At 40.9% G+C, this 16,095-nt stretch overlaps 1 long non-coding RNA gene across 2 annotated transcripts; it reads right to left on the bottom strand.

Annotated features, from left to right (window-relative positions):
* Positions 1-581: 581 nt before the first annotated feature.
* On the bottom strand, positions 582-15,537 carry LOC310894514. Of its 2 annotated transcripts, XR_014579977.1 has the most exons (5): positions 15,103-15,537; positions 14,471-14,564; positions 4,789-4,939; positions 3,730-3,933; positions 582-3,192 (listed from the first exon to the last, which is right to left on the bottom strand). It is a non-coding gene; the product is annotated as an uncharacterized lncRNA (long non-coding RNA). The 2 variants fall into 2 exon arrangements; XR_014579978.1 differs by lacking the exon at positions 14,471-14,564.
* Positions 15,538-16,095: the final 558 nt, after the last annotated feature.

Here is a 16,095-nt window from a genome sequence, read left to right as displayed (position 1 = left end):
ATGAACAGGAGGCTTAGCAGTGCTGCAGTTTAGGATCATGGCTGAGGCAGTCTGGGAAACCAGGATTGGAGCTTTTGTGAGTGCTTCTGGAGAGAAATAGTAGGGAGGAGGAAAAAAAAAAAAAAAAAGCAAGCACAATTTCAACAAACAGAAATTACTTCTGTTAAACTACATGGAAATGTGTTACACATGAAAAATTTGGAGATCCTTGTTTACCCGAAATGATCAACAAATAGACATGCACATGAATGTTTTCTTTCACAGTCATTTTCCTCTTGAGACACATAAGAGAATAGTTAGGAACTCAGCAGAAGATCCTTGTGAAGGGAAGGCCACCTTTTTCCCTTTGGTAATCACTGTGTGGTTGTGATCACCCACTCAGCTATTGCCATGTGCGCTTCTCTACCTTTACCAGATGGCATTTCCAGACAAGGTTGGGCCTTCATGTACATTGCTATTTGTCTAATTTTCCAAGCAGAAAATAGATGGATATATCCTCAGCCTGAGTGAATCAGCATCTCTGGAGATTTCAGTTTATACCAGTCACTAATCTGCCCATAATGTAGCTTTTTATGGGAGCTTTCATCGTCAAAGTCTCTCCTCATGAGTAGTAATGTACCGTGAGCAATAATGGAGCACGTTAGATGGGATTATATTTGCTTGCAAAAATTCTGCATTTGTGTCTTAGACAGAAATTCTCAGTAAAAGGAGTAACCATCATTCATCAGAGATGTTATTAAGAGCTGTTTTCCTGTATCTGCTGGCCAAGAAAAAAGGGTGAGTTTCTGCAGTGTCTTCTCAGGAGATCATATGAGATATTTAAACTCTCCTCGAGAGCCCTAAGCAGGTTGGGTTCAGCCTCACATCAAGCAGGTTATTAGCACTGGCTTGAGTCATACCAGTGAGGCAGTGTCAAACACATGACAGGCTTGAGCCTGAACTTCCCTGTCCTCTTTAGTCTTTATCATTACTGTAATGTGCTCTGGGAAGTTTCAGTATTTCAGCTAAGCTTGCATTTCAGCTAAAGTTGCATTTCAGCAATTGCTGAAGCTGGAATGCTTATGACTATTTCAACTCCACTCCATATAGAGACTTACCAAGAACATTATTCTCATGTCCTGATTTATTACTTCTCTTATCTTTCCATCTCTTCAAAAAGTCACCTCTGCTCTTATTCTGCATTATTCTTTCTTTGTCTATTTGCTTGCTAGTTAATTATCTCTTTCCTAAGACATCTCTTTTCCATAAGATACATGATGCAACGCTCCAGAGTCATCAGACACTGATCCTTTTTTCCACAGCATGGAATATCTCAAAAGACACAAAATTGCATTCAGACATGATCACATGGAAGGTAGTTTTCAGTTTATTCACTCTCACAATCCCTCACTGAAACAAAGTCCTTATTCAGGTGTCTTTCTGATACAATGCAGAAGAAGTCCACCCAGGCAGCAAGTCATGTTTAGAATATCCTCTTGCTTCTGGTCCCTTAAGTAGACTAAGATTTCCATATTCCACAACTCTGTGTAGCTCTTCTCCTTCTCCATACCTTTTGACCTTAGTTTGTGGATCCTCTCTACGTAGTGTTGTATCATTGAGTAAAATCTTACTCTCTACTGAATATTTTATCTGTAGAATTAATTAGTTTCTAGCCTTGAATCTACTACCTTATGCTGCTGAAAGACCTCATAGGTTCGATAACAGCAGTATTTACAGAATCACTGAACCACAGAATCGTTGAGGTTGGAAGGTACCTCTGGAGATCATCTAGCCCAAGCCCCCTGCCAAGCAGAGTCACGTAGAGCAGGTTGTACAGGATCGTATCCAGACGGGTTGTGAATATCTCCAGAGGAGACTCCACAGCCTCTCTGAGCAACCTGTTCCAGTGCTCTGTAACCCTCAGAGTAAAGTATTTTCTTATATTCAGCTGGAGTTTCCTATGTTCCAGTTTGTGCCCATTGCCTCTCGCCCTGGCACTGGGCTCCACTGAAAAGAGTCTGGCCCATCCTCTTGATACCCACCCTTCGGATATCGATACACATTGATAAGATCCCCTCCACACCACTAGCTACAGGCCTCCAACTGGGCTGTGCCGCTGAGCACAACACTCTGAGCTCTGCCATCCAGCCAGTTCCCAACCCACCTCACTGTCCACTTTTCTTACATAAGGCTTCTATTACGCACACATGGCAAAAGTACACATTCTTAGGTCATGCGGTGTAATTTCCACCCAACGGTTAATGAGGTTTTGATGGTCACCATAAGCAGAAAAGTGGCATAAATCTTGTCTGCATCTGAGATGTTTCTACATCTGCATGAAAACATGAACTTTTACATATAAAATAGTTCATAATGTTCAAAAAGGAAATCATTGCCAATTGTATCAAAATAATCTAAAAAATGCTTTATTTTTGGTGGGAGAGGGCATAACAATTTGGATTAAAATCAAAAGTTTTCAAATGTAAAAAATAGACATAATCTACTATAATAATTTAAAATGTTATAATGACTATTATGACATAGAAAGCGATCTCCAAAAGAAAAGGTCACGGCAGTGTGAAAACTGGTAGTTCTCTTTTCTGACAAGATTAAGACAGAACATTTCCATCCTACAAAATGCTACATTTGCATATGCACAGATTCACACATATGTTTGCAAATTGCAACCTGCTACAACCCACTTCTTTTTTTTTTTTCCAAAAGTTTTATTTGTGGAAAAAAAAATGTATTTTCAAGACAGAAACAATATGTTCAGAAAGTTTCAGAAAGCTTCCAGCCACAAGTGAATGCACTAGTAGAAAATAATCCTGTTTGTCCTGTAAAGCCACCATAAGGTGATGTTCTAGATGGTTTAAACCACCCCAAAACTCAAGTTACTGTGCACTAACTATGGAGGATTAAAGTAATGTGAGGCAACAGTTTTTCCATAGCTTTTTTTATATGGATCCATCACCAGCACCTTGGCTTTAGAGAAAAAGGAGCCTACCTGTTCCTTAACCCCATGGCTTTGTTGGCTCTACTATACAAGTGGAATGCATTTTTTGAGCAATCCTAAGCTCAGCAGCAGTCATGCCATGGGTTTCCCAATTGTCCGTTTCCTGCCGTGGCAGGTTGGAGCCTCAGTGCAGTTTTTCCTCAGCTCTGCAGAGCAAAGCTTCTTTCCCTTGTAGGACAACTGCCTCCATTTTCTTTCTAGACAGATAAATAAATAAATTAGTTAAAAAACACACGCTGATTGTATTGAATCACAAAACCAACATAGTGCTGCGGTGGAAATTCCTTCCTCCCCCCTGGCTTTCTGTCTTCACTCGGAGCCAGTGGTTACTGGAACCACAAAGCTCTGCATTTTGGCAGGCCAAGTCTTTGCCTGGGTCCACCACCACTCATTCCCAAGCCCTTAAGGGGAAAACCCAGGCTAGCAAAGCCATACAAACACACCGATGAAAGCCCGTGTCAGCAACGTATGCGTACAGACCTCCCTACCTTGCTGGATTAATGATTTCTGTGGCAGACTCACTGCTGGTTTTACAAGCACAAACTCGAGGCAGGAGAGGGGAGGAGGGGAGGGCTGAGAGAGGAGACATCGAAGTTTAACGACAAAATCACGGTTGGCTTTGCCAGGACATTTCATTATATAAGTTGAGCGGTAAGATCGTTTCCTACGCCCCTGTGACCAAAAGAATGCAGGGAGCAAGCAGCTCGAACCAGCCAGTGAAACAGATAGCTTACTGAGTCAAGGAGCAAGCATAGGCTGTCCCAGCCACTGCAGAGCAGAAGTGCAGCCTCGCCAGTGAATGAATGAGCTGCTCCAGGGTTTCTCTAACTCCGGTCCAGCAGATTAAATGATTCACTCCAGAGTTTACAAGGGAAAGCCTGAGTAAGCCAGCCAAAGGCAGAGTGCAGTAAGCATGCAAGGAGTTCAACTCAGGATTCCTTATTAAAGGAATAGAAATGAATAACAATAAAGTTAAATTCCAGCAGCTGAGAAGCAAAAGGTTCCATGTTTCTACAGTCTCCAGGCTGAAGGGCTTGTAATGCAATGCTACTGCTTTCAGTGTTACTTCTCTTTTCCAAATCCATTCCCACATCACACACAAACATACAGACATGCTCATCCTTCTCTTTTTGCACACTGGGATCTCTGGAGCTAAATTGGTTTTATTACCTACGTCTGCACTACCCATTGTTCCTTAGCTCACCAGAATTGCAAACAACAAATGATAAAGTAAATAATAACAGGGTGATCAACACCTATTTTCCTCCTTATGACAAGAAAAGAGACATGTTGGTACTTAATTCTGCAGCAGTACCCCACAGATATCATCCAACACACTTGGAATAAACTCTTTTCAAAGACCACCACAGTGGTCAACAAGTTCCTACAAATAATGTCAAACTTTTGAACTAATCAGTGCAGAAGCTTGAAAGGCACCCTAAAAATGAAGCTGTAGCCTGAAAGTGAATGCTTCTCATCTCTCCTGCTAATGTTACATCAAGTTTGCAAGATTTATGGGTCCGGAAAAACAGACAGCTTAGCAGATTCTGGATGTATAACCCAGTGTTTAGTTGTTTCTGGTATTTAAAATAAAATATAAATATCCTTTGCAAATAGCTCCCCCAAAACTCCTATTTACAGCCCTGAAACAGCACCAAACTCCCTACATCTCTCCTCTTAGTGTTTCCCTCTGATTAGAGTAGTTATCACCTGTAATTCTGGCTTTGTGATATTCATTCTAGGAGCTTAATTCTCCCCACACCCAATAGAGAGGGAAGCAAGGTGCATCTCACCTGCAGTAGTTGCTTTTCAATTTCCAGATGTTTCATCATGGTGTATTGCAACATCTCTGCCTGTTTTGGGAAACACAACCTCACAGCAACAGGGCAATCAGTAAAGATTGCAGGGTAAGTCAGTGGGTTTTATTAGATTGGAGACACAGATCTAGGGAAAAATACAAATACAGAAAAGCAAATAAGACAAGTTCCTTGGTAGGCAAGCCCTTCTTTGAGCATAAAACAATACTAGCAAGTTTGTGCTTGTCTTAAACTATACTTCACTTGAGCAGCTGGTTGGCAGCCAAAATGTTGAAGAGAAGTGTTTGGCATTCTGTCATGAACCATTAGCTGTTCATGGGTGATGGGACAGGAGCAAGAAAACAGGGTTCCTGCTCTTGACATAAAGTTAAGAGTAACAAAACCGAGACATCTTGTTTTAGGTAGTCATACGCTCACTGACATTCCCTTCTGTTTGTATATGCATCACTAAAAAAATAATATAGATATTAACTAGGGTATACAAAGCCATTTCTGAGATTTGGAGAAGCTTAGATCTCAAAATAAATTCTATCCCATCTGTCATATCTTGGAGTCACAACAGTCTCCATACTCTTATTTAAGTCTGAGTGTGCTAGCTCAATAGAAGGTAACCCAGTGTCATTTCCTACAGGCTTCCAAAAGTGCTAAAACTAAGATGAGGTTATATAATCATATTTTTCCTTAATATTCACAGGGTTGCTTATCTATGTCAGGTTATTAGGTTTTCTCACTGCTTTTGTTGCTTTATTCACAAATGCTCCTGAAGGTTTTCAGCTGGAACATACCTTCCTACTATGAACAGAGAGAGCTGTGAAAAAAAGATACCACCAATCCAGGACTGCTGGTTATTCATCTTGTTTAGGTATAGAACACAGAATTTCATTTAGACTCCACAGTCTCAGACATTTGGACCTGCCATTGTTGAGTAAGGCATTGTTGACCAGAACACATAAGTGCTGAGCAGTTCTTTAAAAAATGTGCTCTGAATTTTATATTCCCCCTAATCTTACCCCAGAGATGGGGAGAGCTATTTTTGGCAGAATAACCTCTCTGAGGCCAAGCAGCATTCCTGACACTATAAACTCACTCTGGCCTGCTGAACCCTACCTTTCAACCTGTTTCAGTCCAAGAATTATTATTATTATGACTGTTCATTCATAGTGAAACCATTAACATCTTCTGTGCTGGCATTATGACTGTGTTTGTAGCACTTCCTTTAATCTCAGTATACTTGGAGTTCAAAAGGATAGCAGCAATAAGAAAGAGGTCTCAAATATTTGGGGGACTCCAAAAAGGAATGGAAATGCACAGATCATGGAATGACCCTTCAGAGATGGTGCAGAGTCCCCAGAAACCCAGTGACAAATAATTTTCTGTTGCCCAATTCACTCTGCATTAGTAAGAGGTGCTGTGTTACACATTACCATCTATGAATGGCCATGCATGAAAAAAATGTAAAGGCAGTTTGGGTGGACTTCTTCCATCCAAATATGGATAATCTTTTTCTGTGAGTTTATACTCTAAAAATTACACCTAATCCCAGCATATTTCATCCCTCCCAGGAAAGCAACCTCAGCCCAGAGTACTTCAGAAGCCTTTTTTTTTTTTTTTATATTACTGCTACAATTTCATGGATAATCCCAGCCAACATTAAAGTCATGCTTTGTCAGCTGTCATATAAATGTTAAAGTTAAGTGCACTGCAGTATTTCTGTCCTTCAAGAAAGTCCTGGCTTTCCTGAAGTTGTTTTATTCCAAGCTGAAATAGGGGACATTTTGAACTTTTCACAGAACATTAATTCTAAAAAGCTTGCTTTTACTTAAAACAAAATATTTTATTAATCCTGAAGATGTAACATTGCATTTCAGTTCAGTAAAGCTAGCTGCAATGCCAGTTTTCACATCAAGTGAGAATTTAACTCTTCCTTTGTTGGTATATTCTGAAAATCCTAATCCCTCTTTCTCTCTTCTGAGTCAAGTTCATGCCTCAGTGATTCACATACTCACCTGTTTTACTTGGTTTTTAGGTGGAGAAAAGCACTTTCATTTCTAGAGAAAGGGGATGGCCCAATGGGGAGACCAATTCCAATCTGAGGTAGAAATGCAGCTTAATATGCTGTCAAAAAAAGATTTGAAACAGACCTTTCTGTGCCAGCTGATAAAATTGAAATGTTCTGCCTTGGGCTGAGGCACCTCAGGTTGGAAGTTGACATTTTAACCTTTTCCCATGAAAAAGGCACTTTCTGGAGCAAAGTAAAGAGGAGGAGGGGAGAGAGAAAGAAATGTCAATATTCGAGTCCTGCACTTAAGCATTTATAAAAGTATCAATATGAGACAACTCAATCATGTATGTAACCCCAGAGTAAGAATCAAGAAGACAGGGTAGGGCTCCTGGGCATGACTTGGCTGATGCCAAGTGGTTTGGCTTCAATGCCCTAGCTCCTGCAGCAGACTGCCAGGCGTCTCAGTCATGGCTTGCAGAAATTCATCTAACCACATCGTGATGCGCACAACCCGTGGCCACTACAAAGTAGTTGTACGTTAACTTCTCAGTCTGCCCTTTGTGCTGACTGAAAAAAAAGGATGAGGTGCATGGTAAGCAGATATCCTTGTTTGATTTATCTTAAGCCGATAACTTATTCCACTTACGCTACAGCATCAAGGTTTAAAAAACAGATGACCCAGCTGACCTCCAGCGACATCCACCCAGCCCCTCTCCCTGTTGGCTCTCGTCAAAGTCCTGCCCGTCAAGCACTTGCAGAATTTCAACCTCGTCAATCTCAGTATCACAGGCAGCAGGAGTTTGTATACAAAGCTGTCACCACCCTCATGAGTGGGTGGATTTTCCAGCTCATCTGTAACCTGAGTGGCACTTCAGCCCTGGGATCTTTCTTCCTAGTGTCAACAGCACGCAGCGCTGTGCTATCCTGTTACACATTATCTTCGATCAAGTTGATGGGCAGAAGGGAACAGAGCCAGGAGTAATTGTGACAGGCTGGGTGTTTTTACAGGCACAATAGTTAATGGGCTGGTTAATGTAAAGGATTAGCTCCTTCATCCCCAGGACATATGAGAGGGGAGGAAGGGGGTGGTCTTACTCAGAAATCCCCAGTAGGAATCACCGTGATCAGCTTGTAATGAGATAGAAGCAAATCAGAACAATCCTTAGTAATATCTTCTTGTTGGCACAAGGGCTGGTATTCTGGGGCCATGATGCTCATGAAGGATACACAGCACCCGGCTCAAAAACCAGAAGCTAGATGTCTCTTCCCTGAAGCACAACTCATGAGATGACAAAACAAATGCTCTCTGCCTTCAGCCAGGGGATGGGAGGGAGGGAATTGGAAAGCTCTCGGCTGCACTGCGAGGAAATCAGGACTCCTGAAAACTCCTCTGGGCAGGCATTTCAGAGCATTATATCTCTGTTGGGGTGTTCAATAAGCAGTTGCCCAGAGGTATTGCTGCATTCTGGAGCTGTCTGTGTGTACGGTGGATATTTGCCACATTGCCTAAGACAGCAAAGCCTGTAGAGCCGACCCTGAGGCTCCAGTCTCTCCCTGCTGCATCCAACGTACATTACAGCAGCATTATCCAGAGGAGTCCATCAAGTGGTATTGTATCACCACTAAGTGCCCAAGCTTATAGGATTTATGACCATATGCTCACATGGCTTATGCATGGAGAAGTTTAGAAACCCTTCTCCCAAATTCTTCAGGCATGCTCAAACCTCCTGCCTGACGGCTGGATCATCTTACAGCACAAAGACTGTCCCACCGAGACACTCTCCAGAAAAGCTGCTAAGCACCAGAAGAAAAGGGACCGCAGTCGGCAGGAATCTGGGAGGAGTTTGGGCTGGCTTGATAACATCCCAGCGAGGAAGGTAAATCACAAGTAGTCAGAAAGCTGGGGCAACAGGATGAGACTGTTCTCCCTTGTGTCGTTAACCCAGGGAGATGTAAATTTGTCTGTGGCCAAATAGTTTCCAAGTCTGTTTTAACATACCGTCATTTGGGTTTTGCATCAGGCTACAGGGAATTTGGCCATGTCCACAGGCCAAATTTCTATCATCTGCATAACAAAGCGATGTTTAGCATCTTCCTCACCACCATAACTTCCAGCTGTGTCACATGATCCCAACTACTCCAAAAAAATGCAGTTTGAGGTGGTGAAAGTTCATTGAAAAATTTATCTCTTTCCTTCCCTTATTCCCCAAATTGACATCCTAATTTCTGCATCAAAAGGCATAGGAAACCAAAATATAACTTCTATTTAGCTGCTTTTCCATTATTTGATACATTTTAACTATTGTTTCATATTCTGATATTTAGGTAAAATGGAAAAAAAAATACAAGAAAAAGTTAAACTAAGCTTGTGATTTTTCCATCTTTGAGTGACTACTTCCCATGCATTTCAGCAGCATTGTGTTACTGAACTAATTTCAAGATCCAGCCACTATGCTAACCTATGTACAAACACTATCTTTCCTTGTATGAATCTGTGCAATTATGATTAAGATATACCCTAAGATTAAGCACAATGACACAGAGAAGGACTGCAAGATAGCTGGTGGACTGACCCCTCACATATTTCTCAATTAAATGAGGACTGGGTTATGGGGAGGCAGAATAAAACCTGGCTGAGAAACCATCCAAGGTCTTTTGAGGCTGATAGTATCAAACCACCCTAAGGAGGGCAGGTAACTGGTCTTCATGAAGGCACCTCAGGGAATTACACAATAGAGTGGAATTTAATTCACCAAATCTTATCAACATCTAAAATTCACATAGAAGGGCTATTTGTTAATGTCCCATCACTGCACCAAGTTGTTCCCACCAGCCTCACTGATCATGGAAGGTACCTAGAACCACACAAGAGATCAGGTCTTTCCTCTCTGAGAGATGAATCCCACCCTATTAGTCTAACTTACAAGAGATGAGTGCAGAATGTTTTCATTATTATTATCTTTACTCTTATTTTGTAATGATGGCAACCCCTAAGAACCAGCCCTTCATTTCTCCACTGGGCATCCTTTATCTTGTAAATTCTGTAGAAAGTTAAATGCGGTTTCTGCTTCTGATTCTTGTGAACAAAAAGATCCAGTTTATCAGAGGAATTTTCTGCTTAGGATATGCTTCAGCTTTAGGAATCCTCACTATGTCCACAAATGCAAAAGGGTTGAAAGCAAACGCTTTGCTGTTGTGAAATATGAGTGTCACAGAAAAGTCAAAAAAGATGCTAATTGTTCTACTGTCAGATCAGGGCTTGAACAGCTTTCAGAAAATTAGCCAGGGGCAACAACCCAAACTACATCAATAATATATAATATTGAATAGCCATTTTCTAAGAGGGACCCATTCATTTCTGAACACTGAATGGCAGAGGAGTTGTTCTAGCCCTACCTAGCAGGCAAGTGCATGGTTTTGCCACGTCAGTTATAGTTTAGACATATGCTGTGTCTGAGTAAATAGTAAATGTTGTAGTAGGTCCAACAAAGAACAAGGTCCTCACTCGGCAAGACCCTCCCAAAAGCAATGGGGTTTGGAACCATGCTGCATCAAAGAGCTTAGAGACAAAGCAAGTATTATCATGGTCCTTACAGATCAAGGCACTGAGAGATTAAAGGCTTGATTCTTATGTATACATATAAATGTATAACTATTCTGGCACTGTAAAGGGACCCTTAAGTGACACTCAGTCGTATGCTGAATCTGCTATGCAGAAAGGCCAGCATCAAAAAATAAGACAAAAGGAGTGTTTTTATATTTTCTACCATTTCACAAATAAACAGAGGAAATTAGTGGCAAAGCTTTTAATTGAGCTCAAACAATCAAGTTCTTATTGAAGACCTGTATTTTCAGAGGTTATTTTTCTTATTTCTTTTTCTGTAGAAGTCTCTTAAACAAATATATAGTTTAGTAAAGACTAGAGCTGTTTCAGCTGAAAGTAGACTTTTAAAATGGTCTTTCTATAGAAGAATAATAGCACAACTCTCAGCATAAGTGGGGAAAAGAAAACAAATATCTTCAGGAAATAATTACAGCAAATTTATCACCTATAAAGCACTCAGTAGTTCAAATTAGACACACCTCATTTACAGATCTATGTTGATTTCATCAGTAAGGGCAAGAAACAAAAGAGAGGGAAAAAATCTCATAGCAATCACACAGTGTTTCCGGCAACCTTTGCAATACCTTGCTTTGCCAAGCAAAACCCACTTCAGTTCTGTGTCAGACCAAAAACAAAGCTATGCAACATGAATCAAGATTATGATTTCATTTACAAAGGAGCTGGGGACAAGGGGGAGTGGAGGGGAGACAGAGAAGAAGGAGAACAGTTAAGAAGTACAGTTAATTAATGTAAGAATTTGACTGGATCAATCTACATGTTCATTTCAAGCCACTAAGCTTCAGGCTTCTGCACCTGGACAATTCAGGTTGCCTTCCATGCTAACAAAACAGCAAAACTGATTCAACATAAACAGCGTTCCATACCACAGACAAATGACGTCAATTTAGGATTTATTTATACAAGGCAAGCCTAGATTAGAAGTAGCAGATGAGAAAAGGATGAGGAAGGGTGAAAGGGAAGGGAAAAAAGAAAGAAAGAAAGAAAGAAAGAAAGAAAGAAAGAAAGAAAGAAAGAAAGAAAGAAAGAAAGAAAGAAAGAAAGAAAGAAAAATGAGATGAAAGCCTTTTTTCAACAAAGAATCTGAAAATGTACAGCATGTTGAACATATTCTTAAGTCCTTCTGGAAAAAAAAAAAAAAGTGAGCATGATCCTTAGTTACAAATCAAAATTTCACATTTGTTGCTAAAAAACTGTAATAAAAGTTGGTCTCAATTAAGAAAATACATATTTTTTTAATCCTCCATCAGCTTTCATATAGTTGAGGTGTAGTTCAGGTGTTTGAATATTCGGGGAAAATGAAATATATTTATGTGGTATTAATATATGGTGCAGAAGAAGAAAACAAATAGGAACCTGATTAGGGAAGTGCCATGCCTGCCCAGCTCAGATACGTGTTTTCCCTGGTATCGCATCTTCTACAGAGACCAACAGCTGTAGTGACAGAGCACAGGGCAAGCTTTGAGTGACGCATCTCAAAAATGCTCTCCCACTATACAGAGGTCTCCAAGGCTTCCGAGACTTTCTGCCAGGATGCCCAAACTGAAGGCAATTCCCACTGAGAAAGCACCTGATTTAGAAGCCTCAGCCTCTTCCATGGAGACCCTAACTTGAACCTAGTAGAGGGTCCCAGAATATTGGTGCTCTCTCCTGCTCTCACAACCATGTTATTATTGTAGCTTCTGGTCTTTGGTAGCAGCTTTAAAGTGTATTATTGCACCGTGGGAAGTGTATTCTAGCTAGGCAGTGTAAAGGCAACCTGTAATGACGAGGCTCGACTGAGACATCAGTCTTTCGAACATCTAAGGTTAGAAGACACAAATCCAAAAATCCAAACGAGCGAATTCCAGTGCCTCCCAACCATAGTGTAAGATTTTGTTTCTACCCAGATGAGTTACTAACCCCTCATAAATTCAACAATAAGCATCAAATGGATTTCCTGGTGGCCTCCATCCAGTGAGCTCAGATTCATGCCAACAGGACAACAATCTCTAGCTCATTGAGCAGGAAAAATCTTATGGCCTGCATTTCCCCCTTCCTCCTGATATGGAAAGTGGTGAGATCCTTTGATGGGATAGAAGCCCTGAATAAGTTAAGACAGCAGAAAATCAGAACCAAGCACTGTACTCATAAACCACCTTTCATACCAAAGGATTCACATGTCTCTTATGAATTTATTTAAAGAGGATGTGAAGACTGCATGTAAATACCACCAATGGAGAATTGAATTTAAGATGATGTGAATCCAGAGCACTATCATTAATATAACCTATTAGAAAGTGTGTTTTACAACTTATTTCTACATCAGAAAGTGATACAGATCAATAGCAGCCATTCCTTGGTGTAATGCAGGTGACGCTTTGTTCCTCTACCTGTGTTATCTGTGAGTCAGGTGAGTTCAGTCTGTGTCAACAAAACCACAGGGAGTATACCACAGCATGTATAACAGGCAATAGGGTGACTAGAGCATCAGCCATGTGCCTGTCTTTAAAAGTGGGTGAAGCAATGGGTCAGAAGGGAGAAAATGTCTTTCAAATCAGCACTTCTACTTAAAAGTTGTGTAGATGCTGATTCAGAGTCCCATAAAGATATAGGAATGGAAGGAGGTTCAGAAGGACATTTCATCCACCCCCTTACCATACCACCAAGACTACTAGTTGAACATATTCTTATCCCTCCAAGGATTGTTTTCTGGGGAATTTTTTTTGCTTCTTTTGCTTCTAATATTTTTAATACTTTTCTTACTTTTTACCGTTACCTACTAAGGCATAATGGGATCAGATTCCAAAGAAATCTGTCTTCAGGTACCACATAGGCTAACAGATTGAACAAAGTAAAATGCAGGAACACAGAAATTACCGTATGATGGTCAAAACAGCAGGCCAAGTAGTCTCTTCCAGGGCAAAGTATAGGTACACGTACACATATTTGTATGCAGCTACCCAGATATAGCTATACTTTTACACATATACAAAGACATACATCACTGCTGAGAAGTTGTGAGGACTTACAAGGTGTTTGAGAGGATGAGATCATTCTGAGAGGTAATGTTTCTCTCTGAAAGTTCAAACAGAGTGAAATCCTACAAGGTACTGCTCTGATCTGCATTTCATGAAGGAGAATCACAGCATATGCACATATCACAGATCTAAATATGATGCTCTGTATTTATAAAATAATTCATTGACTTACTATAAGAAAAAAAAAGTGATATTCCATGGTTAAACATAGTAAATTAAAAAATAAATAAATAAAGTGAAGGCTGTTAAGTGGTTAATTTCCAACTTTTTGCAAATAATCACCTGAAAACCCACTTCTCTCTGGCTATCCCAAATAGTTGTCTAGACAACTAACACCTGCTCTTAATTAATGCCTAATATCCCCAACCGGAAACAGTGCTGCCTTATGACACAGACATGACCTCTGATCATCTCCTTCTACCAGCAAATGTTCAAAACAGCTGAAGACAGCCAAGCCCAGTTAACACTGCCCACCTGCTGCAGCAGCTACTGGATCCTGGACTGCTCTGCTGTACTGAGTTCCCTAGGGTTTTTGTTTTGTTGATGTGCTGTGTGCAGTGACCTGAATTGGCACAAATTCGGCATTCACACACAGACAAAGTTGGAAGGAAAGGGGAAAATATATGCAGGGTGCTTGCTGTGAGTTTTCATTCCAGAGAAAGGCATCACTCCTGCATTCCAGTATCGCAGCTGACAGTAGCTTGTCTATTAATCCCCTAGGACTGTCTATTAATCCTCTGGCCCTTGATATGCAGTGGTCTGCAATAGGAGAGATCAGGGACTATCTCTAAAAAGCCAGTGCAATATTTATTTTTAATCCAACCAGTCTCCACCAGCAGCCCAACAATCCAGGAGAACCCTGGTATTCAAAGTCTGGGTGAATCCCACTGTCATACAGGGAGGCAAAGCACCTCCTATTGGAAACATGAACAACAGTGCTGATCGCCTCCAGTTAAACTTGTCCTTTCAGCTCCAATCACAGAAGCATAGCAAAATAAACCCATCTCTGCCTACCCGTTATATAGAGGAAAGGGTATAGACCATAGACCTGCCTCCACTGACACACACTTGAAATTGTTGCTGCTGATGGCTGGGTGACATTTCTTTCCTAAAGAAAAAGGAAAAATCTTATTTTGTGGAGGTGTAACACACAAAGCATAGCCAATGGTAATCTTTCTTCTTGAAAAAAATAGGCCAAATATAAAATTTCAAAGTCAGAGAGCCCCAGGTGACATTTTTAATATAATAAACTATTCATTTATTCTCAGCCTAAAACATTCTCAGTCTAAAACATTACTTTCAAGTCTATTTAATTAGCACTGAATACTAGTAACTAAAAAGACACAAATTTCATGGAGGGAACTACTATTTCAAAGTTTTACCTTCACTTTACATTCACTACCTATGCTAGAGTATAAGCCAAAAGCTTATGTATTTTTGTATAAGCTTTCTATATGTAGCCCAAACATCGTGACAAAGTTTTTCCTGGGTCTATCTAAGGAAGACTTCGGTTCTTAATGTGATATCCAAATTTAAGAAAACAATGGCTCTGACATATTGTCCATCACTGTCAGATGCTGGCTTCCCATGCTATCACTGCTGTGATAATCACTCCATGGGGCAACGAGTTCAAATATCATCCTTACTTCTCTACTCCAAACTGTTCATCCCATCTTTGACATTAGTGGCCTAGGCCTCTTCAAACCAGACCATGCTACACATCCTCTGGCATCCTCCAGTGGTATGAGTAAGGAAGGGACACGATTACCCAAATAAATGAGAACTGGCTTGTCAGCTTGCATACACCTGTAACTGCTAATTTCACATCAAGCAGAGATGTGGTCCACATGGGTCCATCTAGTGCCTGTCAAGAGCAGAACTCTGTTAACTAAGGAGAAAATACATAGTTGAATGACGAGAGGTGGGGTAAAGATTGAAAAAAAAAAAAAATGAACTGAAAACTTGCAATTTGCTCCCATTGCCAGATGGATTTCCTCCCAGGCTCTCCACTCCTTCCACAACAAGATGAAAATCTTGATGTGAAAGAGCAATATTTTCACATACATACACATGTTTGCACACGTATGTCATATATGTACACATGTCATTTCTAGATTCGTGCTGTGAACAAAGCTTAGGATTAAATGACTGGTTAACAGCCTGGGGAAAGGACAGTTTTTACTCTTGCTGTTATACTTGGGCTGAAGAAGAAAGATGAGATAGGAAGGCAAAAAGAGGAAAGCAGAGGAATTTGTGGGATTTGTCCAAGTTCATCCACATATTAAAAAGGGGCAAACACGGAGTGACAGGGAGATAACACTAAGCAGCCCTCCACCATTTTGCAAAACGTCACCTATAATTTCAAGGGGTAGGAACTCAAAGCTGACAGATTTTTGGAGCCAGCTGCAGTGCTGTCATGGGGGTGGGGAGAGGAAGAGGAGGGGGGTGATTGGGAGGGAGCAGAGCTTGTGGAGAGGAGAGAGAGGCAAGCAGCACTGAAGTCACCAGCAAGGTGTCAGCAGCAGCTCATGTTCTGCGGTCTCTGCTCACAGGCACAGCAAACACCGCTGCTCAGCTTGGATGCGCTTAGAGAAGGAGCACTTCATAAACTCTGCACTCAACCACGGCCGGGCTGGGAA

The sequence above is a fragment of the Anser anser genome, assembly GCF_964211835.1.
Source record: "Anser anser genome assembly, chromosome: 2".
Lineage (NCBI taxonomy): Eukaryota > Metazoa > Chordata > Aves > Anseriformes > Anatidae > Anser > Anser anser.
Note: the sequence above shows the minus strand (reverse complement) of the source record. Positions and strands in the feature narration are given on the sequence as shown.